Below are 19,255 nucleotides of genomic sequence, written 5' to 3'. Positions count from 1 at the left end.
ATTCTGTCTCCACCCGTGGAGGGGAGAAACTGTTAGACTTGCAGAAAATTATGAAACATGTTGCGGATTAAACAATGTATCTGTGTAGTGGGAAAACACCGACTGTCTGAGCAAGGCGTAGCTTAAGATTTGAACTTGTATGTGTGTGCCTAAGAAAATACAGAAACAATTAAACTGTGTTTGACTCGACCTGGCTAGAACTCTGAGAAACCTATGATAGGACAGGGAGTACTTCTCAAGGTTTCTCTAATCTCGGGGGAATGGAACTGTCGGCTGGGTAGTGATACACAGGGGTGAGAACTTTGGAGAAGGATACAACTCACCTACTGTTCGTGTGTATGTATGTGCGTAGGATATCTACTGTTTGTGTGAAAGTATGTGCGTAAGTAAGGAGTAAGGTATAAAATGGATGTCTTTGTATAATGGACTTTGGAGTGCTCTCGTGAATAAACATTTTGACTATTGTAAGCTGGGAAATCTGTCTGTTTCATTTAAACCAGAACCTTACAAACTCTGGGTTGCAGACTGAGTAGATTAATTGAAGTTTATGAACATTGATAACAAAATTCTCATAACACTGACCAAGACTGTTATAAAAAAAAATAAAAAAAGTCCTATTTTGGGAAAAGTCAAGTTATTCACAGCTGTCTGTTAGGGGGTGAGTGTTGGAGAATGAAACCATGTGAATTTAACCAAGAATGGACTCTGAAACATTGCCTTAGGCTAGCCTTGTCTCACTTACCAAGCTGGAAACCAAAGACTATTAAACTAGTAGAGGCCAAACAATGGTATGCTACCTAATGAATGCCCTGTCCAACCAACCAAATATACCCCATCTTCCGCTAAAGACACAGAGGGAAAGATTCTGAAGTAAATAAACACTGTGACTCTGCAGACTTGTCTCTGGGTGCTAAAGCGCCTTATGCAATTTCCAAACCCAACTCCAACATCCTGCACAACATATGCCAGGCATGGTCAAAAATAGAGCATTTTAAAATAAAGCTTTTACAGTAGCCTTGATAAAAAGTGACCTCTACTCTCACATTATGCTCTTGTGAAAAGTAATGGAGAGATCAGTTTTGGATGAATTGTAATGTGGTTTTAATTTATTGTCAAACTCTACTACACTTTAAAAAAATTGCATGTTACAGAACTCACCGATAACATATTGAGTGGTGAGTTACTGTATGATAGAAATGATGTACTATACATATATAATTGACCCGAGCAGAAGGATTTGCTAGCCACCATTCAATATGCTATCCTCTCTCAGGGATCTGATTGACTTACAGTTTGAGTGGATAAATGAATGGAGGGATCATCCCCTGCAGCAAAAACAACCAAACCTGATATCTAACATTAATTAGACAAGAGTGAATAGATTCACATCTCTTATAAAAATCTTGTGTTTTAGGTGGCTGAGAGCTAAAAGTGGCCAATCCTCCTCATGGAGCTCTTACTCCATGTCCTCTGTTTCTCCATAGATTAATCAGCCATCAACATCTAATTCGTCAACACCTGGACCCTTGGGGGGACTGACTTCCAAATGAATCAACCAAATCAATACAAATCAATTTGGGTGCTGCTTTTTTATAAAGTCATGCATCATGTGAGGCTAGACAAAAGACCACGGCCCAACCTTCCCTTTCAGAGGAACCAGAAAAGGGCAACAGTGGCAAAGAAAATCTCCCAAGACTGACAGATTGAGGGTGAGCACCAGATAGCGAGTTCTCTTCTGGTCGGCACAATGCAGGATTTTGCATGACCGTCACAGCTGGTCAGTTATGGCTAATCTCCTGTCAAAAAGGCTTTGGTTGCTCAAATGCTGACTTGAATAAAGGGTAAACCCATTTGAATTCAGTTAACTTTTTGACAGCACCCATTTTGAAACCGTCATACATATTTACCCATGGTAAAAGTGCTCAGAAAGTGACTGTATGGATCTGAATGCCAAAACATTCAAAAGATAGAGATGCTCAAGGTTGACCCATTTTGCATACCCCACCATACCATGAGACATCATGTCTTCATCACTGGAAAATATAAACGGTTGAGTTTGATATCATTTATGGTCCAAAAAGTCACATTCTAACCACTTCTTCCATGGGCAAACATGTATGGAAAGTTTTGTTTAAATCAAAAGGGATGCTGTCAAAAAGTGATTGAGGTCAAATGGATTTGCTTGGGTGACTGGATCCTGAATATGAAGATGTCCATGGCTCACATGATCAAGGCTCAGGCTCGAGTTTTTGATGCAGAAAAGGTCCAGTCTTACAGTGCACTCATCGGGCCATGGTCAAAATCATTGCTCTATATAGGGGATAGGGTGCCATTTGGGATGCAGACTTACTCTGTGTGGTTCTGTCCAGTACCTGGGATATGATAGAGGCACACTGTATAACAGGCCCAACCTCCGCACTGACCAATGGATGCTCACACTCACCTCCTGACACATTTCTATTCATGCCCTGATGGGTTGAATGAATGGTTGCCTGGTATTGATTGATGCTGTGAAGATGCACCTTCATTGCACCTTAAGAATTTTCACGTGCATGGGCAAATTCTGTTACACTTTGTTAATGCACTTACGTGCCCATCGTAAATACCCAAAGTGCTTCCTGCGACATCAAAAAGAAATCGCCAATGAAATCCTAATTACATTACATTGACCACAATGTTGAATGCATCAGATGTTACCGGGGCCTTATCTGGAGTGGTAGCTGTCACCAGTCATACAGGTCCAAAGGAGACTCACGAGTCACTGCAGACCATATCAACATGCTGTTATGGTAACAGTTGCAGGAGCCCTTCAAATCAGTATGCATAAAACATAATGAGGAGTCTTCCAAAATGTTACACCACAAAGCACTATATACAGTGCATTCAGAAACTATTCAGACCCCTTGACTTTTTCCACATTGTTACATTACAGCCTTATTCTAAAATTGATTAAATTACTTTTTTCCTCATCAGTCTACACACAACACCCCATAACAACAAAGCGAAAACAGGTTTTTAGAGGTGTTAGCAAAAATATTAAAGATAAAAAACAGAAATACCTTATTTACATAAGTATTCAGACCCTTTGCTATGAGATTCGAAATTGCGCTCCGGTGCATCCTGTTTCCATTAATCATCCTTGAGATGTTTCTACAACTTGATTGGAGTCCATCTGTGATAAATTAAATTGATTGGACATGATTTGGAAAGGCACTCACCTGTCTAGATAAGGTCCCACTGTTCACATTGCATGTCAGAGCATAAACCAAGCCATGAGGTCAAAGGAATTGTTCGTAGAGCTCTGAGACAGGATTGTGTCGAGGCACAGACCTGGGGAAGCGTACCAAAACATTTCTGCAGCATTGAAGGTCCCAAAGAACAGTGGCCTCCATCATTCTTAAATGGTTTGGAACCACCAAGACTCTTCCTAGAGCTGGCCGCCCAGCCAAACTGAGCAATCGGGGGAGAAGGGCCTTGGTCTGGGAGGTGATCAAGAACCCGATGGTCACTCTGACAGAGCTCCAGAGTTCCACTGTAGAGATGGGAGAACCTTCCAGAAGGACAACCATCTCTGCAGCATGCCACCAATCAGGCCTTTATGGTAGAGTGGCCAGATGGAAGCCATTCCTCAGTAAAAGGCACATGACAGCCCACTTGGAGTTTGCCAAAAGGCACCTGAAACACTCTCAGACCATGAGAAACAAGATTCTCTGGTCTGATGAAACCAAGATTGAACACTTTGCCCTGAATGCCAAGCGTCACGTCTGGAGGACGTGAAGCATGGTGGTGGCAGCATCATGCTGTGGGGATGTTTTTAGGCAGCAGGGACTGGGAAAGGGAAAGATGAATGGAGTAAAGTACAGAGAGATCCTTGAAGAAAACCTGCTCTAGAGCACTCAGGACCTCAGACTGGAGCGAAGGTTCACCTTCCAACAGGACAACGACCCTAAGCACACAGCCAAGACAACACAGGAGTGGCTTCAGGACAAGTCTCTGAATGTCCTTGAGTGGTCCAGCCAGAGCCTGGACTTGACCCTGATCGAACATCTCTGGAGAGCAATAGCTGTGCAGCAATGCACCCCATACAACCTGACAGAGCTTGAGAGGAACTGCAGAGAAGAATGGGAGAAACTACCCAAATACAGGTGTGCCAAGCTTGTAGCATCATACCCAAGAAGACCCGAGGCTGTAATTACTGCCAAAGGTGCTTCAACAAAGTACGGAGTAAAGGGTCTGAATACTTATACTTAAATGTTTTTTTTAGTATTATAATTATACATTTGCAAACATTTCTTAAAACCTGTTTTTGCCTTGTAATGATGGGGTATTGTGTGTAGATTGATGAGGGGCAAAACTATTTAATCAATTTTAAAATAAGGCTGTAATGTAACAAAATGTGGAAAAAGTCAAGGGGTCTGAATACTTTCCAAATGCACTGTAATACATTCACTCTGCTTTTTGTCTGTCTCTTTCTTTAAGCATTCCTCTCGTCCATGAGGCACTCTCTCTGTGCTGAGACAATAGTTACTATTATATCCCTTACCTTACCAATACCATCTAACATGGTATTGGTGTATCTTTCTGTGTTCTTTGGGTTGGATCCCATTCTTCCACAATGTGTCTACAGGAAACAACAGGCCGTCTAAGCTAGTTAGCGAACCAACTCTCTCTCATCTTATCTATACCCGCCTGCCCTTAGCTACCCATTTCAGAAAAACCTTTCCCTTAGAACTGGCCTCCAGTACGTCGCCAGTATACTAACCACAGGTCCTGGGATCGGGGTGCAGCTGTTTCTAGCTGCACCCTGAGTGTGGAAACACTAAACAAAACCATGGCCCAAACGGCCATGTCAGTCAGTCAGGCCACCCCCATGGGACCCCAGCCAGCAACATGTCACAGGGCCAGCCTTATTACTCAGACTGTGTAGCCTGAGTGCCAGAAAAACACTCACACACTCCTGCAAGTAGAGCTGCAGTCACTGAGAATGTGAATTTTTCTTGTGGGTTTGTTTGCAATAGTGTATTCACAGCACATAGATCCCACTGGGGCTGAGGCTTTTATCTTGAGGTTCATTCATGAGTGGGTTGGAACCAGACCCATGCAGACTGACTGCAGTGCTGTAATTGTGAATGAACTCGGCACAAACACAAACGCACACACACACACATGAAATGCAATTGTCTTGTTCTATTGCTCATCTGACTGCAATATGTTTAATGCGCTTGAAGGGTAATGGATTGAGACACAGCTCAGTACAGTGAGATCAATACTAACACAGTATGCAAGATAATATCAAATGGACTTCTTATAGTACACTACACCATTAAGGCTTTGCTTAGAGATGTTTCAAAGCAAAACACCAAAGAGCTTTGGAGGAACATTGAAAAACCAATGCCTTACCCTGTTTCTTTATCTAGGTTTTCACATTTCAAGTAAACATTTTTTTTTTTTTAAGATCTGAGATAAGATTGATAAAGCGCTCTGACTCCCACAGGTGCGACACACGACAGGCAACAGTGGAAAAGGGCAGATTAAAACTCTGCATTTCTTCTAAGTCACAAATTGTCCTGTTTCCATTTGAAATCAGATTTTTAACCAGTCGTACTACTATATGCCCCCAATATATCAACATTGTTATGATATTACATCAACAAGCAGCTAATATCATTCAAAGTGATAGCACTCACCGGTGACGAACACTCTCCTCTCTCTCCCTTTTTGAATATCTGTACAAGCGTTCTCTCTTTCTCTTTTTCCAGCTCTCTTTCTTTTATCACTCTCACTCTCTGCTTCTCTCTCTTTTTCTCTGCCCCTCTTACTCTCCCTCTCTCATTCAGAGGATGCTCTCCTTACCCTGCCTCCACACCGAATGAGCTTTCAACTGGGACCACGTTTCTATGGAGCTGTGAGCCATACAGCCAGTCAGCCAACCAACCAGCCAGTCATCCAGACAGTGTGCAGTACTAGATGCTGTATAGCCTACTGCAACGTCCAGGGGCAGGTATTTCAGCCAAGCCTGGAGAGCAGTTACCAGCCTTTTATAAATAAGAACTACAGCTGATCCATAAGGCCATTAAATATGGACCGGCTCCCTTTATTTATTTATTTATTTATTTATAATAATAATAATATTAACTTCCAGTGTGCCAGTGTGCAGCGCTAGCAGTTATTAGCCCTATTAATTAGCCTATTAAGGTTCTCCGTCTCTCCTCCTGTACATTTTTTTTGTGACGAACAGAAAAAATACATTTTCATTCCTTTTATGTCCTAAAGAGAAAGAGGCTAACAGAGTAGGAGGGTGAACATGTTGGACTGCATGCATATTAATGAAATTGTCACGTTCTGACCATAGTTCTTGTGTGTTTTGCTTGTTTTAGTGTTGGTCAGGACGTGAGCTGGGTGGGCATTCTATGTTGTGTGTCTAGTTTGTCTGTTTCTATGTTTGGCCTAATATGGTTCTCAATCAGAGGCAGATGTTTTGTGTTGTCTCTGATTGGGAATCATATATAGGTGGCTTGTTTTGTGTTGGGGTTTGTGGGTGATATTTTCCTGTCTTTGTGTTTTCTCTGCACCAGCTAGGGCTGTATCGGTTTGCCACATTTGTTATTTTGTATCCTGTTTATCATTTTATTAAACATGTTGAGCACTGGCTACGCTGCGTGTTGGTCCGATCCCTGTTACACCCTCTCTTCTCGTGAAGAGGAGGAAGGCTGCCGTTACAGAAATAAGTTTATGAATATCAGACACATCTGTGAAAGGGTGCCTTGGATATTACACCAGGACTGATACAAAAGACTGGGAGGAGAAGAAATAATAAAAAACTTGGAGAGCAGGAGAGATAACCTAATAGGGAGCAACTTGGAGGAGAGCAGGAGAGATAACCTAATAGGGAGCAACTTGGAGGAGAGCAGGAGAGATAACCTTATCAATTGTATACAAAGGCTTATATAATCAGTAATGGGCAGACGGACCAATGGGGACAATGTGTGCGCGGTCCATGTACTGTATGTAGTCTGGTCTGTGAATCGTGTATCTGATGATTGACATGATTTGTATCATATACCTACCGGTGCCCAGCCCAAATGGGCTTACAAGACGCTACAAAACAAAATAAATAATAATAATAATAATCCTTGCAAGTACAGCTACCATCTAGCCTCACAACAAAAACAGTAAATTTCTCCTTCTCCAGGCATTGTGAACAAACTGAGCAATTTCAAACACGCTCTGTCTGAAACAAAATTCAAGCCTCTGCTCACCCCCCGTAACCAGAACACATCAGGTTTATCACCAAAAACAAAGGTCTCAGATTGTCATACAGAGGGCAATAAAACACTAAATGGATTTGTTTTCGATTTCCCCACGATCACACAAAAGGCAAATTCTCTCCTCTCGACACTCTGTTAAATTTACCCATCTCTATAGCCAGAGGGTGCCGGATCTGAGTTGTGCACAAGCTGACCTTGGCTTTTTGTTAGGTTCAAGCAAACATATGGTTCAGGGCTGTAGTTCTCTTTGATGAGAGTGTGCGTTCTAAGTTTAGGTTTAAACCAAACATCAACTGCCCATTTTTCTTCGTGGATCAGAGAAAGTGTGTCGTTGATTTGGTTAACACCACATGGTCATTTGTTCCTGAATATATACTGCAAATCAGTTCCACAAAAAATAAATAACGATTCTCTAGCCCATGGATAGTTATGACCAGGGTTGGGTACAGTTGGTTACTTTCTAAATGTAATCTGTTACTAGTTACTTGTCCAAAATTGTAATCAGTAATGTAACTTTTGGATTACCCAAACTCAGTTACGTAATTAGATTACATTCTGTTACTTTTAGATTACTTTCCACTTAAGAGGCACTAGAAGAAGACAACAATGTATGTTACCAATTGAATGGCATCTATTGCAGGATAAATCAGTGTTAAAGTTTACATAGCTGGCCATATATGGATGTCAAATTTTACTTTACGGGTTGGTTATGTAGAATTCTTCTAACCCACTGCTTTCTACTGCATGTAATAATACCATTAAATTATATCTTTACATTAAAAAGCAAAGTCTATCAGAATTCCAGTCATTCCAATAAATGCTATACCCCTTGATCTTCAAGAATAGGACTTGGAAATATGGAAGTATACATTAGCCAAATTGTTTGACCTGAGCATGACCCCAAACTAAGGAGTTATTAGCCAGCCCTACTCTGTTGTTTGTGATTTTGTTTGGACTGATTAGGCTCATTCATTCGAGTTGAAAAATAAATGCTGTGCTCATGGAATGGCATGCTTTGAGCACTACTGAAAAGTGCTATTTACATGTGAAAAATGAATGCCATAATCTGCATTTGCTATGGGCCTATTGTTGAACTTTTTGTTGGTGACACTTTGATATCTTGATAATAATATGCAGCTGTTTAAAGGGAAAATTCACAAACAATAACAAAACGGTCGACCCGCCTCTGTTTTGGAAAAAAGCTGTGGGATGGGCCTGGAGAAATGTACCCACTCTCAGATTAATAGACAGAGCTATGGATGCAAGGACTGACCATCCATGATGTGAAAATATTGTTTTAACCATGTTATGAGGCTATATGGTGTTTGTTTACATTTACAATGTTTACAAACATTGGAGAAAAACAAGCTTCTATTTTTGGTTCTCATGGATTGGGACAGTTGAACTGAGCTCATGAGGCATGTAGAAGTTATATTCTTCAAGAATCAATGGATATACAGTAGCAGTCAAAAGTTTGGACACCTACTCATTCAAGGGTTTTTCTTTATTTTTACTATTTTCTACATTGTAGAATAATAGTGAAGACATCAAAACTATGAAATAACACACAAATAAATACCTCTACTGCAGAGGATAAGTTCATCTGAGTTATCAGCCTCAGAAATTTCAGTCCAAATAAATGCTTTACAGAGTTCAAGTAACAGACACATCTCAACATCAACTGTTCAGAGGAGACTGCATGAATCAAGCCTTCATAGTCAAATTCCTGCAAAGAAACCACTGCTAAAGGATACAAATAATAAAAAGATGAGATTGGTGACACTGTCAGTGATTTATTTAGAATTCAAGGCACAATTAACCAGCATGGTTACCACAGCATTCTGCAGCGATACGCCATCCCATCTGGTTTGCGCTATGGGGATTTTTCAGTAGCATATTGTGATAAAACATAATCATTAAAATCTTTAATGGAACCTGTAACCACACCTGTAGAGCATTAGAAAAGACAATGTACAAAATAAAGAGACAAACATTGTAATACAGTTGCATGCCTGGATAAGAAATGTCATAATCAATGTAATGAATGTACTTATGACTATAGCCTGGTGGGTGCTGATATAATCTATACAATGAATGTACTTGTGACTGCAGCCTGGTAGGGGCCCCTATTATTTTTGTCACAGTTGCCCCACCAATATAATCGGTTCAGTGATTTGTAGAGTGTTAAATGATTTGTAGAGGCGGGGAAATGCCTCAAAGAAAGAACTTAGGGTGGGAAACAATAGTGGCGCGAAGCCAAAAAGAGTTGATCATTTACATAGAGAGGAGTGACTATGTATGTGATGTAAAGATGAAACTGTATAAAAGGAGTGTGCTGAGGCTGGGAAAAACAGTTGATCCATGGATCAGCTCGGCTTGTTACTTTGTAATAAAGTTTATTTGAATTCACAAGTTCCGGTATCTGAGAAATATTATTGGACCAATATTTCTACGACAGCGCTTAGCGGGACTATCATTTGTTTTTCAACAGGATAATGACCCAACACACCTCCAGGCTGTGTAAGGGCTATTTTACCAAGGAGAGTGATGGAGTGCTGGATCAGATGACCTGGCCTCCACAATCACCCGACCTCAACCCAATTGAGATGGTTTGGGATGAGTTGGACAGCAGAGTGAAGGAAAAGCAACCAACAAGTGCTCAGCATATGTGGGAACTCCTTTAAACCTGTTGGAAAAGCATTGTAAATCAAATCAAATCATATTTGTCACATGCGCCAAATACAGCTGCAGACCATCGAAATGCTTACTTACAAGCCCTTAACCAACAATGCTTTAAGCTTTAAGAAGTTAATAAAACATTTTTAAATAAGTGTTAAGTAAAAAAGAAAATATAGAAAATAAAAGTTATAAATAATTAAACAGCAGCTGTAAAATAACAAGCGAAGCTATATACAGGGGTACCGGTACAGAGTCAATGTGCGGGGGCACCGGTTAGTTGAGGTAATTGAGGTAATATGTACATGTAGGTAGAGTTAAAGTGACAATGCATAGATTATAAACAGAGTAAAGCAGCAGCGTAAAAGAGGGGTCAAGGTAGCCTTTTGATTAGCTGTTCAGGAATCTTACGGCTTGGGGGAAGAAACTGTTTGGAAGCCTTTTGGACCTTGACTTGGCGCTCCGGTACTGGTGTCATGTGGTAGCAGAAAGAACAGTCTATGACTAGGGTGGTTGGAGTCTTTTACCATTTTTAGGGCCTTCCTCTGACACCGCCTGATATAGAGGTCCTGCATGGCAGGAAGCTTGGCCCCAGTGATGTATTGGGGAGTACGCACTACCCTCTGTCGGAGGCTGAGCAGTTGCCATACCAGGCAGTGATGCAACCAGTCAGCATGTTCTCAATGGTGCAGCTGTAGAACCTTTTGAAGATCTGAGGACCCATGCCAAATCTTTTCAGTCTCCTGAGGGGAATAGGCTTTGTAGTGCCCTCTTCACGACTGTCTTGGTGTGTTTGGACCATGATAGTTTGTTGGCGATGTGAACACCAAGGAACTTGAAGCTCTCAACCTGCTCCACTACAGCACTGTCGATAAGAATGGGTGTGTGCTTGGTTTGCCTTTTCCTGTAGTCCACAATCATCTCCTTTCTGTTGATCACGTTGAGGGAGAGGTTGTTATCCTGGCACCGCACATCCAGGTCTCTGACCTCCTCCCTATAGGCTGTCTCATTGTTGTCGGTGATCAGGCCTACCACTGTTGTGTCATGGGCAAACTTGATGATGGTGTTGGAGTCGTGCCTGGCCATGCAGTCATGAGTGAACAGGGAGTACAGGAGGGGACTGTGCACGCACCCCTGAGGGGTTGAGAGAATGCTGGTCGAGAGAATGCCAAGAGCGTAAAAAGCTATTATCAAGGCAAAGGGTGGCTACTTTGAAGAATCTAAAATATAACATATATTTTGATTTCTTTAACACTTTTTTGGTTACTACATGATTCCTTGTGTTATTTCATAGTTTTGATATCTTCACTGTTATTCTACAACATAGAAAATAGTAAAACTAAAGAAAAACCCTTGAATGAGGTGTGTCCAAACTTTTGACTGCTACTGTATATATAATTTATAAGTCCAAAAATGGATGTAGCAACTACAGATTGCCCCTTTAAGTCTATCAAAAGTGTGCAAGTTTGAGCATGTGTCCATTAGGCTTATGGATTTTTTTTATCAGCATGATTTCGATTGAGCAATAAAAGCCCTACTTTTATTCCATAGGCTTGAATCCACACTGTGCAGCTGTTGCAAGAACACATTTTTCACTGGCTGTCCACTGATTTCAAAAACAATGATGAATAGGCAGCTTAAATGTATTGAATTCAACCATTATCGTGTTCAAATACACATTTCGATTTGTCAACAGACATCCACAGCAACCACAATCCGAAAGGCGCAAATAGCTAAATGAGAGAGCAGCAGTGTGATACACATCAATGCGCTATGTAGATATCAATAATAAGTGATATCTGTATCGCAGTAGACTACACCACTGCTGTCATCCGTAACCTTCAAGCGTTTATTCAAGTCAGATAATCTTTGGATGCCGACAGCAGTCGCACCATTGGAAGACATAACTTGGATTGTAGCCTACAAAAGCCTATCCCTGCTCTTTTCCCACGATCCATCAAAAGCATTTGGTGTGTCATCATAGTGGTCTCTGACTTGTGGTCAGACTCACTCAGGTGGAACAAATGTAAACTTTTGCCTTTTTTCAATGCTGATTTGAATGTCATTGAGAAAACATAGAAGTGTCAAAGATTTGTTTTCGCAAACATCCTTTCTGAATTGAAAAGGAATCCTCAAAGTAATCATCTCATTTTTCAAAAGTATCTGTAATCTGATTACAATATTTTTGCTGTTTTTTTTTGTAATCTGTTACTCCCCAACCCTGGTTATGAGTAACTATCAATCTCTCCCTTGTCCAGTCTGCTGACCCCATTTGTTTCAAGAAAGCAAAGGTAATTGAACTAAATGACTATCGCTCCATAGCACTCACTTCTGTCACCATGAATTGCTTTGAGAGGGTAGTTAAGGACCCACTTCAATTTGCTTACCGCCCTAATAGATCCACAAACAATGCAATCTCCAGCACACTGCACACACTGGAACGAACTGCAAAAAAATCACTGAAGTTGGAGACTCATATCTCCCTCATTAGCTTTAAGCACCAGCTGTCAGAGCAGCTCACAGATCACTGCACCTGTACATAGCCCATCTGTAAACAGCCCATCTATCTACCGCATCCCCATATTGTATTTATTTATCTTGCCTCTTTGCACCCCAGTATATCTACTTGCACATTCATCTTCTGCACATTATTGTATATAGACTTATTTTTCACTGTATTATTGACTGTATGTTTGTTTTACTCCATGTGTAACTATGTGTTGTTGTATGTGTCGAACTGCTTTGCTTTATCTTGGCCAGGTCGCAATTGTAAATGAGAACGTGTTCTCAATTTGCCTACCTGGTTAAATAAAGGTGAAAATAAAAAATCTACCATTCCAGTGTTTAATTGCTATATTGTAATTACTTCGCCACCATGGCCTATTTATTGCCTTAACTCCCTTATCTTACCTCATTTGCACTCACTGTATATAGAGTTTTAGTTGTAATTTTTTTACTGTATTATTGACTGTATGTTTTGTTTATTCCATGTGTAACTCTGTGTTGTTGTATGTGTCGAATTCCTATGCTTTATCTTGGCCAAGTCGCAGTTGCAAATGAGAACTTGTTCTCAACTAGCCTACCTGGTTAAATAAAGGTTAAATAAAAAAAACTTTTAAAAAACTGCCCTATCCCATATGGACAAGAGGAATTCCTATGTAAGAATGTTGTTCATTGACTATAGCACAGCATTCAATACCATAGTACCCTCATCATTAAGCTCGGGCCCTGGGTCTGAACCCCCGCCCTGTGCAACTGGGTCCTGGACTTCCCAACGGGCCACCCCCAGGTGGTCAAGGTAGGAAACAACACCTCCAGTTCGCTGCTCCTCAACACAGGGTCCCCACAACGGTGCGTGCTCGGCCCCCTCCTGTCTCTCTGTTCACCCATGACTGCGTGGCCACGCACACCTCCAACTCAATCACCAAGTTTGCAGACAACACAATAGTAGCAAGCCTGAATACCAACAATGACGAGATAGCCTACAGGGAGGAGGTGCCAGGAAAATAACCTCTCACTCACCGTCTGTTACGCACGCCTCTGAGAAGAGGGAACGCAACTCCCTGCTACAACTCAACTCTCTGAAGTGCAAGAGGTATGGACTGTAGGTGCGAGTAAGGATGACACAAAAGCAGAATTTACCGTTTACTAGAATTTATTTTCTTACACGGTAATATGGGGAAAAGGGGCTGGACGGAACCAAAGCAAAGAAAGTAAATATCAAAGTTCCCCCTCTCCTATCTAACCTGCCTACCCACTTAACTTACCTAACTTAATACCGCCTGGTGCCCTAACCAAAATACAGGGGGTGGTCCGCCCAGGTCTTACCTAGTGTGCCTAGACAGTAAATATACTACGGGTATATGTATGCCCGCGGGCCTCTGGCCTAAGCACTCCCAAAGTGCCTTCGCCTTCCCCCCTGGGAACAAATGAAACAGAGTAATTATTAATGATTTCACAAACACTCACAAACACAGGACATAGAAAAACTGCTACCAACAACAACAGTACATACCACACTTTCTGATACACAACCCACACTATATCACAATCTAATTTTTCTCTCTCTCAATCTCCAAATCTCTACTCCTTATCTCATCTCTCTCCTCTCTCTCCTCTCCTGGGCAGAACACTGGCTTTTATCTTCAGGTGGCAATGGTGATTAGAGTCAGCTGCTTCTTGACGAGGGGGCGGGGTCAGCTCCAATCACAAATTAGCCTGGGGTTGACCAATCAGCTGGTTGGGGAGTACTTCCGGAAGCCATCTCCTGAAACACACACTCAAATACAAAACAGAACACAGAAACTGGGGAACGTAACACCGTCAACAAAACAAAGGAACTGATCGTGGACTTCAGGAAACAGCAGAGGGTACACGCCCCTATCCACGTTGACGGGACCTTAGTGGAGAAGGTGGAAAGCTTCAAGGCGCAACAGTCCCTCTTCAACATCAGGAGGCTGAAGAAATTTGGCTTGGCCCCTAAAACCCTCACAAACTTTTACAGATGCACAATTGAGAGCATCTTGTCGGCCTGTATCATCACCTGGTACGCAACTGCACCGCCCACAGGACACCTACAGCACCTGATGTCACAGGAAGGCCAAAAAGATAATCAAGGACATCAACCACCCGAGCCACGGCCTGTTCACCCCGCTATCATCAGGAAGGCGAGGTCAGTACAGGTGCATCAAAGCTGGTACCAAGACTGAAAACAGCTTCTATCTCAAGGCCATCAGACTGTTAAATAGCCATCACTAGCAGGCTTCCACCCAGTTACGCAACTCTGCATCTTAGTGGCTGCTGCACTATATTCATAGACTTGGAATCACTGGCCACTTTAATAATGGAACACTAGTCACTTTAATAATGTTTAAAATTATGTTTACATACTGCTTTACTCATCTCATGTGTATATACTGTATTCTATTCTACTGTATTCTAGTCAAAGCCACTCTGACATTGCTCAATCTAATATTTATATATTTATTAATTATATTCTTTTACTTTTAGATTTGGGTATATTGTTGTGAATTGTTAGATACTACTGCACTGTTGGAGCTAGGAACACAAGCATTTCGCTACTGTCACGCCCTGACCATAGTTTGCTTTGTATGTTTATATGTTTTGTTTGGTCAGGGTGTGATCTGAGTGGGCATTCTATGTTGTATTGTCTAGTATGTCTGTTTCTGTGTTTGGCCTGGTATGGTTCTCAATCAGAGACAGGTGTTAGTCGTTGTCTCTGATTGGGAACCATATTTAGGTAGCCTGTTTTGTCATTGTGGGTTGTGGGTGATTGTCTATGTGTAGTATTTTTGTGTCAGCACTATTATTCATTAGCTTCACGTTCGTTGTTTGTTATTTTTGTATAGTTTTGTTAAGTGTTCTCTGTGTTAATAAATATCAAGATGAACACTTACCACGCTGCATATTGGTCCTCCAAGCCTTCAAACTTCTCCTCCTCAGATGAGGAGGACGACGAGCGTGATAGCTACACCCGCAATAATATCTGATAAATATGTGTATGTGACCAATAACATTTTATTTAATTTTGATTTGATTGTTAAGGTCCCACTCAAATATTTTTTGGGGTGATTGTGTTCTGGCGTTTTTATCAGTCTGTTCCACAGACGTCACCTTTTTGCCTAACCACACATGGTTCCCAACCCGTATTTCCACACATGGCCAGGTTTGGAGTCAGTTCACACCAAGAAAGCAGGGGATTGCTCTGTCTTGAACATTGTTACAATTGTGTATCATTGCATTAATATGCAGCTGCCTTCATCCTCCGTCTTCTGAAGTTATTGTTACGTACAGTAGTAGATTCCACTGCCATGCGATTTTCCTGCTTTGCCTCTGCTTGCCTTTCTCTGTGTAGTGAAGATGTGGCTGTCCCCTTGTAGACAACTTCTGGCCAGATTAGCATCAGTGTGCATTAAAGATGGGGAAGTGCCCAGTGATGGGGGAAGGGAAGCCTCCAAGTCCCCTCTCTGCCTTCTCAAGAGCCACAGTGTAATTTGTGGTAAATTTATACAGTTCACCGACTTGGGGTAGCCAGCTGCCAACCCACAGCAGTTATTGGGGTGTAGAGTGAGATTGGAAGGGGGAAAGAGAGTCATGACTCATTGGGATTCATAATAGATGAACTGATGGTGTCAGACACATGGTTGGAAGACTTCATCTCCTGCTCTCTCAACGCATTTGGCCCATTTCACTTCAGAAGTGTATAACTGTAATGAAACACTGTCTGATTACGTGTGACTATACCCTGAGGAAAATGATTAAAAAGTATTCACCTTATGCTTCGCTATTTTCTTCCCAGCTGTGGCTGTTAGTCTCTCATGTCAAGCCTTAATCTCACATAGATCTGGAGGTGAGACACATGATAGCTGCTGTGATGTGACTAATATCTGCCTGGCAGAGTGAAAGTGTGATGCATTGCACCTAAAGCCAATCTCACGGTCTCACAGAGAGAGAAGCATAACTACAGTATCTAGCTATCTGCCAGATGAAGGTCATGGCTCGTGCTGAGCTGTAGTTGTACCTCCCAGAGAGGATCTTGTACAACAAGGCTTACTTTGATGTAAATCAATGTGTAATTATGCATGTACTCATTTACATATTCCAGGCTTTCCTATGCTGGGTTGATCCAGATGGCTGTTAGAAAGAATATACTGCTATGGGATTTACATTTTTAAGCAGTGTCACTTGGCCTTGGCCCTGAACATGTCCACAGAATACTGATCGATCGGATGAGAGGAGGAAGTGCCTCTGAATTGGCACCCAGAGATCCCGCATTGTTACTGTGAACTTTATTTCCGAGCAGCACTGTCTGTTATAAAGAAAATCTCTCCCGCAGAGATGGGAGGTAGTGCAGAGATACAGTATTTGGAGGGTATCGACTACACCACAGGAGAGGATTATTTTCATTTCTCCAACACTCCTCAGTTTCCACTATTCTTTATTTCTACTGTCTTTACTTTTATTCTATCATTCAGTCGGTTGGACATCTCCCTGTCTTCCGTTTGCCCTCCCCTCTATGATTTCTAGTAATGGAAATTCCATGGTAACAGAATGATGCTGAGACTCAGATTATTCACTTTAAAATGTATGCCAAACAAAAACCAATGATTGCAAAGTTAAACAAATCATCCCAGCTAGCACATTTCGTTCCTTGGAAGTTGTGGGAACGTATGTTGTTAGTTTCACATTGGTTGTGGGAACAAAGCAATACGTTTCCTGACTTTTAAATTGAACATTTTTTTAACGTTCTGAGAATAGAAGTGAAAATTTCACCTCTTCTGGGAATGTTTTTTTGGGGTTGTAGGTACATTTTACTCTAGTTCCTTGAACGTTTCTTGGGAGGTTTTATTAACACTGAGAATGAAAATGATAGGTTATTTGGAGATTTTTGAATAACTTTCTTAAAACTTTCACTGAATGTTTCAAAAATACTTTATATTTTTATAACGTTTTCACAATTATTCCTGCACAATAACGTAATATACAATTGAATAATAATTCATGCTACAGGAATTATTTTCTTGTCCACCCAACTTTAACCCCACCACTCACCCAATTTCCCATATACCCTCACCCTCCCTCCCACCAACCCATATTTTCCCATGGATGGGAAAAAAAGCAGACAAATCATAACAGCAAGTGATAAACATAAATAATAATAACACAAGAAACCAAGCAAAAACAAACAAATAATTATAATAAAAGCAAACAAAGAAGATAGAAGTTAAATTATTCAATTATTGGTATTAAATAAGTTGAAGTACATTTAGTGGTACATTTCAATTAATTAAATTATGTTATTTATCATGATCCTTTCCTAAGTAATTCCATCTGAAACACATCATCGTCTTTTTTCCTCACCTGCAGAGTTATTTATTAGTCTGTGACAGTACCTCTCAGACCGACCTCCGAGCCCCCCGTCCACTCCACATACCGATCCAACCCGACACCAGCACAACAGACCACGCAGGTCCAAGGTTTTCTGATTAAATAGTTGGATCTAGTGTGCTAGAGCCAGAACGGACCAAGCACCCAGAGTGGCCGGGCACAGAGTCACCCGTCTACATAGATTGTCAGTTAGTAAACATATAGTTATTTTTCGGGACAAATTCATACATTAAAATCTTTATGTTGAACATATCTCACGTATTCTGCCCATATACATTCAAATATGCTGGGTTTGCCTAATATAAAGTATTGTAATTCACACGATCTAGGGCAATGGTTCCCAAACTTTTTATAGCCCCGTACCCCTTCAATCATTCAACCTCCAACTGCGTAGCCCCTCTAGCACCAGGGTCAGGGCACTCTCAAATGTTGTTTTTTGTCATCATTGTAAGCCTGCCACACATACACTATACGATTCATTTATTAAACATAAGAATGAGTGGGAGTTTTTGTTACAACCCAGCTCCTGGGAAGTGACAAAGAGCTCTTATAGAACCAGGGCACAAATAATATAATAATCAATAATTTTTCTCTTTATTTAACCATCTTTCATCGAAAATTGTGAATAACTCACCACAGGTTAATGAGAAGGGTGTGCTTGAAAGGATGCACATAACTCTGCAATGTTGGGTTGTATTGGAGAGAGTCTGTCTAAATTCATTTCCAACACACAGTCTGTGCCTGTATTTAATTCTCATGCTAGTGAGGGCTGAGAATCCGCTCACACATAGGTACGTGGTTGCAAAGGGCATCAGTGTCTTAACAGTGCGATTTGCCAAGGCAGGATACTCTGAGCGCAGCCCAATCCAGAAATCTGGCAATGGCTTCTGATTAAATTAAATTTTCACAGAAACGCTTGTTGCAATTTCGACGAGGCTCTCTTGTTCAGATATCGGTAAGTGGACAAGAGGCAGGGCATGAAAGGGATAACGAATCCAGTTGTAGTTTCCAAAATGTATTTAAGCTGTCAGGCATTCCCTTGGCAGCAAGAGCCTCTCGGTGGATGCTGCAGTGTACCCAAGTGGCGTCGGGAGCAACTGCTTGCACACGCGTTACCACTCCACTTGTCACACCCTGATCAGTTTCACCTGTCCTCGTTATTGTCTCCACCCCCTCCAGGTGGCGCTTGTTTTCCCCAGTGTATTTATCCCTGTGTTTCTTGTATCTCTGTGCCAGTTCGTCATGTATGTTTCCAAGTCATCCAGCGGTTTTCCTGTTCTCCCGCTGTTTGCATTCTCCTTTTTCTAGTCCTCCTGGTTTTGACCCTTGCCTGTTTCTGGACTCTGTAGCCACCTGCCTGACCATTCTGGCTGCCTTGACCACGAGCCTGTCTGCCACTCTGT

At 41.5% G+C, this 19,255-nt stretch overlaps 1 protein-coding gene across 4 annotated transcripts in view; it reads right to left on the bottom strand.

The window, feature by feature from the left end:
- Positions 1-19,255, bottom strand: part of LOC129815368 (synaptotagmin-6-like) — a 100,729-nt gene that overhangs the window by 23,988 nt on the left and 57,486 nt on the right. The window contains exon 1 of one of the 4 annotated variants that reach the window (XM_055869136.1): positions 5,688-5,821. The exons of the other annotated variants lie outside the window; for them this stretch is intronic. The gene's annotated coding sequence lies outside the window, so the exon portion shown is untranslated. Of the gene's footprint in view, positions 1-5,687; positions 5,822-19,255 lie in introns of those variants that run through there. 4 annotated transcript variants of the gene reach the window in all.

Source organism: Salvelinus fontinalis, chromosome 18 (assembly GCF_029448725.1).
Source record: "Salvelinus fontinalis isolate EN_2023a chromosome 18, ASM2944872v1, whole genome shotgun sequence".
Classification (NCBI taxonomy): Eukaryota; Metazoa; Chordata; class Actinopteri; order Salmoniformes; family Salmonidae; genus Salvelinus; species Salvelinus fontinalis.
The sequence above is the reverse complement of the archived record's forward strand: the minus strand, read 5'-3'. Positions and strand labels throughout refer to the sequence as shown.